This window comes from Mirounga angustirostris, unplaced genomic scaffold (genome assembly GCF_029215605.1).
Source record: "Mirounga angustirostris isolate CCGP_5_RB_7025 unplaced genomic scaffold, mMirAng1.0.hap1 SCAF_5, whole genome shotgun sequence".
Taxonomy (NCBI): Eukaryota; Metazoa; Chordata; class Mammalia; order Carnivora; family Phocidae; genus Mirounga; species Mirounga angustirostris.
The window spans coordinates 120,604,196-120,611,590 of record NW_026991713.1 but is presented as its reverse complement, the minus strand read 5'-3'; the positions used below and the strand labels follow the sequence as shown (position 1 = coordinate 120,611,590).

General features: G+C 41.8%; 1 pseudogene; it reads left to right on the top strand.

Moving 5' to 3' along the window:
* The first annotated feature begins 7,008 nt into the window (after positions 1-7,008).
* LOC123845109 (U6 spliceosomal RNA) lies at positions 7,009-7,106 on the top strand (annotated as a pseudogene).
* Positions 7,107-7,395: the final 289 nt, after the last annotated feature.

The following is a 7,395-nucleotide window of genomic DNA, read 5'->3' as shown; positions in this document are numbered from 1 at the left end:
TCTTAAACCCAGCCTCTAAGTGCCCCGTTCTCCCCATTGATAAAAATGAGGACATTGGACTATGTCCCCAGAATTTTGAAGGGAGACTATTCAAATCCCATCCAATTAGTCAGTCCAGCTTCAAGTCCAGGATTTGCAGGTAACGCTGAGTCCTTTCAATCAGCTCTGGAAGTGACTCTCTGTCATCTGGCGGCCTATGACCTAAATGGCAAGCTATCTGCCTCAACGTCCCCCAGCTCCCCAGCACAAGTTCAACACTCAATAGTGCCTTTAGGCCAGGAGGTCAGTGACAAACACTCCCATTTGTAAAGGGAAAAACTGGGAGCAGTCGTTGGCAGTCACAGCGAAGAGGGATTTGATTCCCGTTCCTATTTGCTGAAAGGAACTCATTCATCTGATGCTTTCCATGTCTTTGGCCTGCTATCTGGGAGGATACCCCTGGTCCTTAACCCCCCCACCGGCCAGAGCTGAAATTGGGATTTGGGAGCAGTCCCCAACAGGGGACACAGAACTTTCTGCTCCTGCAAGTTTGAGATGTCAGGGGTCCTCCAAACCAATTTCTAGCCCAGACTTCTCGTTTCTTCGCAGTACAGTTTTCTAAAAATTTACTAGATTTTTTTCATCTCTTTTTGAGTAGAAGCATAACTGAATTTCTTCCTAGAGGTAATATTCCTGATTTTTTGTTTCCACTGTGCCTCTGGCCCCATGCTGCTGTCAACTTGATGACACCTGCTTACAGGTCATCTGAAATAATAGGTGGAAAAACATCTGAAGTTTGCCGAACGCGGAGTCAAGTTCACCTGTGATGTCTTACTGGTCTCTTTTGCTCACTAAGGCTTTTACTAATTGTGACTCTTCTGTTTGCAACACATGACTTCAAATTTGCAATAGAGGGGAAAGAGAGTAAAGTAATTGTTTAGGAGTTTTGAAGGCCAGGTGTACACATCACTTCTCACATTTCATTGACTAGAGCTCAATAACAAGAAAGGAGAGATGGAAATGGGGTCTAGCTCAGGATTGCCCAGAAGTTCCTGTAATGATACAAATGTTCTGTTTCTGCACTATACAGGAATGCAGACATCTGCCTCCTGAGGCTACGAAGCCTTTGAAATCTGGCTAATACAACTAAGGAATTGATTTGTAAATTTTATTTAACTGCAAGTAATTTAAATTTAAATAGCCACAAACGGGTTGCGACCACCATATTGGCTTGTGCTGGTTCTTATTTTCCCAAGAAGAAGAAATGAGTTTGATGAGCAGTGATCCAGGCTCTGCCCCAGCTGTGGGCACTCCCATCCGTGCTAACAAGTCAGGCTAACACACTTCTGGGCGCCCTTCAAGTATATTCCCTATACTGTCTTGCAAACTCTGTTCATACACAGACTAGAAGTCATCTTCACCCTCTTTACCTGGGCTTACCAGTACAAACAGAGAAAAATATACTACTTACACTTACAGTGGATTGTTTTAAAAACCATATGTGAGGAAGTTATTCCCACTCTATATATAGAAATGGAATTGCAAAGAAGAAAGGGGACCTTAGGTGGTCACACAAATTGCTGGTTTTGTCTTTTCCCCTGTTTCATGAATAAGGAACATGTTAATCTTCCCATTTTCAATTCTGAATGAGCTACAGATAAGCTTCAGTCAGTTGAAGCTTTTTTTTTTTTAATCTACAATATTTTGTGTGGGAGAATGTTATGGGAAGGTCATTGGGGCAGTGAGGTGTGTTAGCTATTCTCTAAAGAAAAAGTAAATCCTCGTTGATCGAAATGCAAAACCTCTATAGCCAAGGGTGTAACAAAAATTTGGGATAAGGAATTAACTGCAGAAATAAATTTTTAGAATTTTCAACTGCTTCCCTTAGAGAAAAATCCATTTATATTTTATTAGTTATATTTTCTTTCTAAAAAATGAAATACACATCTTAATAAAGCTAGACATCTTTTCAACAAAATTCAGATTTTAATTTTTTTGATTTTCTATTTTTTTCCCCAAATCTATGCTGCTCTTTCACACAGAATTCAGAATCATATATTTCCTTTTGGCAAAAAGAGTTATGCACTTGAAAGAAACAGAGAATAAGTATCCTTCTTGTGTGTTCATAGTAGCATAAGGTGAGTAGAATGGAAGCCCCTTAGAGCAAATAAAGAAACATAAGAAATGTCAAATACAGCAGTTCATGCAAGGCATACATACTCCGCTCCCCCATTAAGTTTAAGATGCCGTGCTTTAGTGTCCCATTAATACTTTAGTTAGAAATATTTTTGCTCAATAAAACATAATGATATGAATGATTGTCTTCATTTGCCACATTAGCTTTTCCAGAATAGCCGGAGGCAATACTTTGGAAAAACAACAACCAGAGCTTTCTAAGCCAAATTGCAAAGTAAAATAGCTGCTTCCTTTCCTCAAGCCTCCCCCACCTTAGATTTTTTAGTACCTTCGTGTTCTCCTGCTTTAAACTAATTAAAACTCATTCACTTTAAAGTGGGGCTGTGCCCATTTTATAATCGTTGGAGGGCGTCAGAATTGGAATGCTAGCCCTTGTACCAGCCCTTTGTATTTCAGGTCGCTCACCTGTCTCTGTATAAAGTGAAATTCTTCTCCGATGAAAGAATTCCTTGAAAGACTTTTAGTGGTCTTCAGGGGCTGCTAAAACCACCCAAAATAAACAGTCTGCCCACACAGGTGGACCCACGGCCTGTCCTGGGCAAGAAGATGCTTCAAGAAAGAGGACAGCATCCCTTTTACCACAATCTCTTTCGGTGAAGATTCCCTGAAGGCTCAGAGAGAGAAAAGCCTGAGTCAACTCATTGCTGTTATGACTAACTTAAAACTAAAGCACGTGGATTTTTCTTTAAGATTTTATTTATTTATTTGACAGAGAGAAAGCGTACAAGCAAGGGGAGCAGGCAGAGGGAGAAGCAGGCTCCCCACTGAACAGGGAAGTCGACACAAGGCCTCGATCCCAGGACCCTGGGATCATGACCTGAACCAAAGGCTGACGCTTAACGGACTGAGCCACCCAGGTGCCCCTTGTGCATGTGTATTTTTTATTTTAGCGATCACCTCACAGGAAGCTACAAACAGGACTGCTTCTTTTCCTCCTAAACCTCATCTCCTAACCCATCTAGGATTTGCAGATAAGTCTTGCACTTCCTTCCTCAGATTCTTTCTGTATTGGGGTCAAAAGACCTGGGTGGCTCAGTTGGTTAAGCATCTGCCTTCAGCTCAGGGCATGATCCCAAGGTCCTGGGATGGAGCCCCTACATCAGGCTTCTTGCTCAGTGGGGAGCCTGCTTCTCCCTCTGCCTGCCACTCCCCTTGCTTGTGCTCTCTCTCTCTCTGTCAAATGAATAAATAAAATCTAAAAAAAAAAAACCAAAAGAACAAGAAGACCATGACTTTGCCTTTATGACATATTTTTCCCCCCAGAAGCTTCTTGGAGGTTTTCATCAAATGAATCCTCATGTCATTATCCTGTAGTGTACGAGGACAGGAAGGACCCAAGGGTTTGTTTTAAAGACCAACTGTCTTTCAAGGTTATCTGTAAAATCACTTTTTACCCCTCTTAGTTTACCTGAAACCTCCCAACAAATCTACTACCATTCAGAATGGTTTCTAAAAAAAAATTACTGGGGTGCCTGGGAGGCTCAGTCGTTAAGCTTCTGCCTTCAGCTCAGGTCATGATCCCAGGGTCCTGGGATCGAGTCCCACATCGGGCTCCCTGCTCTGCGGGAAGCCTGCTCTTCCTCTCCCACTCCTGCTGCTTGTGTTCCTGCTCTCACTATCTCTGTCTCTGGTGAATAAATAAATAAAATCTTTAAAAAAAATAAAAAATGAATAGAAATAAAAAAGAAAATTACTTTCGTTATTTAACAATTTTATTTATTTTAGTACTTGAGCTAGTTTGAATGAGACTCATTCATTTAATTTGCCTATTCATTCAATTTTCATGCTCTTCCTACATCCCCTACGTGCCCATGCGTGGACACATACACACACACACACACACAATCAATGCCTGGCACAGAAGGTAAGTCCCAGGCTCAGACTGCAAGTAACTCACAAATTGGTATTTTATATTAATCTTCACCCCTAAGATGCTACTCATATTTTTTCCCCCAAGTTTCAGGAAGAATAGATCACCTGTTCTTAGATGAGGGTTGCCATACAATTGATCATCCAAATACAGTTTTGAAAGTGAACAGGGGTACCTTTATCAGTTATGCCTGGACCACAGACTCCCTTTTTGAGACAACTCTTTACTCTACCGGACCCCCAGTTTGTACCCATACACCCACACAACACTTTACTGGATATGCTGGTTTATGCTCATCTCCCTCCTCCAGACTGTAAGCCTCTTGGATCTTAGCTTCTAACGCTCCTCCCTCCTGCTGATGGTGGTGCAAGATGGCAGGAATGACCTGTGTTGTTCATGGTCAACCATGGCCGAGTTCATCTCCCAAGGTCAGGTAAATCACTGAGAGAAATAGGGTGTGGGGCAAAGAGCTTTTCACTAACAGGTTCCTCCACATAGAAACTCAACGCAAAAGGGAAGGAGGCCCCCGCCACCCACTTTCCTAAGGACTCGGACGTCGACCCTTGTAATCAGCTTGCATCAGATGGGAAGCCAAGCTTCCTGCACAAAAAGCATGGCAGCCTAAGCCCCAGGAACTGGGTACATCAGAACCATTCTCAAGGCCAAAAATCCGAACAATTTCATCTACAGCGCTTGACTGCTGGCCAGATGCATGGTCCCTGATGCTCTGGTGCTATGATTTAAGGCGAATTATCGTAAGAGGAAGAAAATCAAAATTATGTTCAAATCTAAGCACAAAAACTCATAATAATGTTCTCAAATTGAATTCACACATAGAATTATGACACCAAAACCTCAGCATGACAACTTTTATTACAATCCGTTTTTCCTCTGTCCTCACCACCCTATGAATCAAATTGGGGTCACACTAACAATAATCTAACTTGCACTGACTCTAGCTCTTAAACTGCATTAACATACAAACTCGTCTTCTGAAATTTCTCCCCTTAGGATTTCCGGATGTGACAGGAGCGTTTCATATGGGTTTATCAATAGTCCTTCTGTATTTCCCCCCTCTTTTTGCCTGCTTGTTAATGTCCCTGCTGTTATAGCTACTGAGGTCAGCCCTCTGATGTTGCCATTCATGGCAGGTTCCATGGAATATCCCCTACGCCTGCACAGCTGTAGGAAAACTGGCAGAACCAGCTGCACCTGGTATGGTGAGGACTTGGGAGAAGTCAGGCTGCTTTTGACTTGTCACTCCATTTCAGTCCTGAGAAGCTCCCGACCTGGTAGGCATTTGGAGAGGTTGCCGTAAACAGTGGCCATTCTGTTTTTCTGAGCCTGCCTCATGAACAGAAAAGCAGGGCTTCTGGGAGTCGATCTGTATGAGAACTTTTGGCTAAAAGAGGCTGAAACAAGGGATTTTGTACATGGGAAAGATTTAGGCACCTCCCTCCACCATCTTGTGCAGTGTGCAGCACAGCAGCATGGTCAAATGGTGTCTCAAAGAGCCTCTAGTATATAGCTCCCTGCTTCTAGGAGTTCAGATCCTCTCTCAGGAGTGACTCAGGAGTCAGATACTTGGAAATAAAGATGTCAGATTGATTGCTAATAAAAGCTAGGCTGAATTGTATAGACTTACCCACCGTAACAGGTCCTGCTGGTCTGCCATGGCCCCGTTAAACCTGGGGGACAGATCCCTGAACGGAACAAGAGTGGAAGGGGCTGAGTCAACCATGGCCGAGTTCATCTCCCAAGGTCAGGTAAATCACTCAGCTAGAGAGAAATAGGGTGTGGGGCAAGGAGATTTTCGCTAACAGTTTCCTCCACATAGAAACTCAAGGCAAAAGAAAAGGAGGCCCCAGCCACCCACTTTCCTAAGGATGCAGACATTGACCCTTGGAATCAGAATGGAACATGTACTCCTGTTTTGGTTTCCCTCCCAAGAAAATGCCCAAGTACCTTTCAAGGCCACAATCCACATCTGCTTGAGAGCAAAGCTCTTATTCTTCATCATTATGTTATACTGCTTCCCTGGAGTCCCTTGCATGTTATTAGTTTTCAATAAATGCTTACTAAAATACAAATCATTATTCTCATTGCCATTATTCTCACAGTCATAAGTCTGCATTACTAAATATACTCTTCTAAAATCGATCTTAAATCTATACAAAACATGAGAACCCAAGAAACTTGCCACATTCTTCCTGGGACATATTTTAGAATGAAAGTTGATGTGGAAATGTCTTCAGCTCATATTCTGAACAAAGCAAGAATGCTAGGAAATCCTCTTTCATCAATCATGGTAGTAGGTAGACTCTGGAATCTGAATGTTATAAAAGCTGGTGGGTATTTGGAGAGGTAGGATTAACAGAGTCAAATATTCAAGTGAGCTTGTTTTTATAAAAATAAACCCATACTGTATAAAGAGGTTTGCACTTCATACGATTGCTTATTTGTCTGGGTATCTTCATTTTTAAAAATCAGTAGCAGATTTACAGTATGTTTTAACAGCAGCCTGAGAAGTCACAGTAAAGTATGAAGTTAAAGTAACCTCTAATGCTAGAAAAGCTGGTCCTTAAATTTGGTGATCAGTAGCATCTCTCAGAATACGTCCAGATGAAGGTTGTTGAGAATAAAATTCAACTGGCTTACATAATGCTAAGAACTTTATTTGTTGTTTCATATAAAAAAAAGAAGTTAAAAAAAAAAAAGTCTAACGGTAGGGCCCTTGGAGGGTTGGTTAATTCAGTGGCTCAACACAGCCACCAGGGACCCTGATCTTTCTACCTTTCTCTTCTGCCATCCTCACTGCTTTGGCTTTTCTCCTCAGACTTGTCACCTCCTGGTCACAGTATAGCTACAATAGCTCCAGGCATCACATCTTGATTCATGTTCAAAGAATATAAGAAAAGAAGCCCTTTTCTTGAATCCCCGTTAGGAATGAGAAAAACTAGGGTTTGCTTCAGTAGCACATATACTAAAACTGGAATGAAACAGAGAAGCATGGGTCCTGTGCAAGAATGACATGAAAATTCATGAAGTGCTCTATACTAAGAAAAAAGAAAAAGAATGAGAAAAACTCTTTCATGAGAGCTCCTAAGACACTTCCCTCATGCCTCATTGACCAGAATTCTGTTGCCTGACTTTTCATAAACCAACCACTGGAAAGAATAATGGACTGTCCATGACTGACCAAGGTCATTCTTCAGAACTGAGGAGAGACCCGGCACCCTTCAAAGATCTTTTGGTTAGTAAATATATTTATAAAAATTCCAATTGTTCTACCTGTGTTCTATCTGTGTCACACATTTCTGTTTCTGAGAGTTGTAGGACAGTAGTTTTGC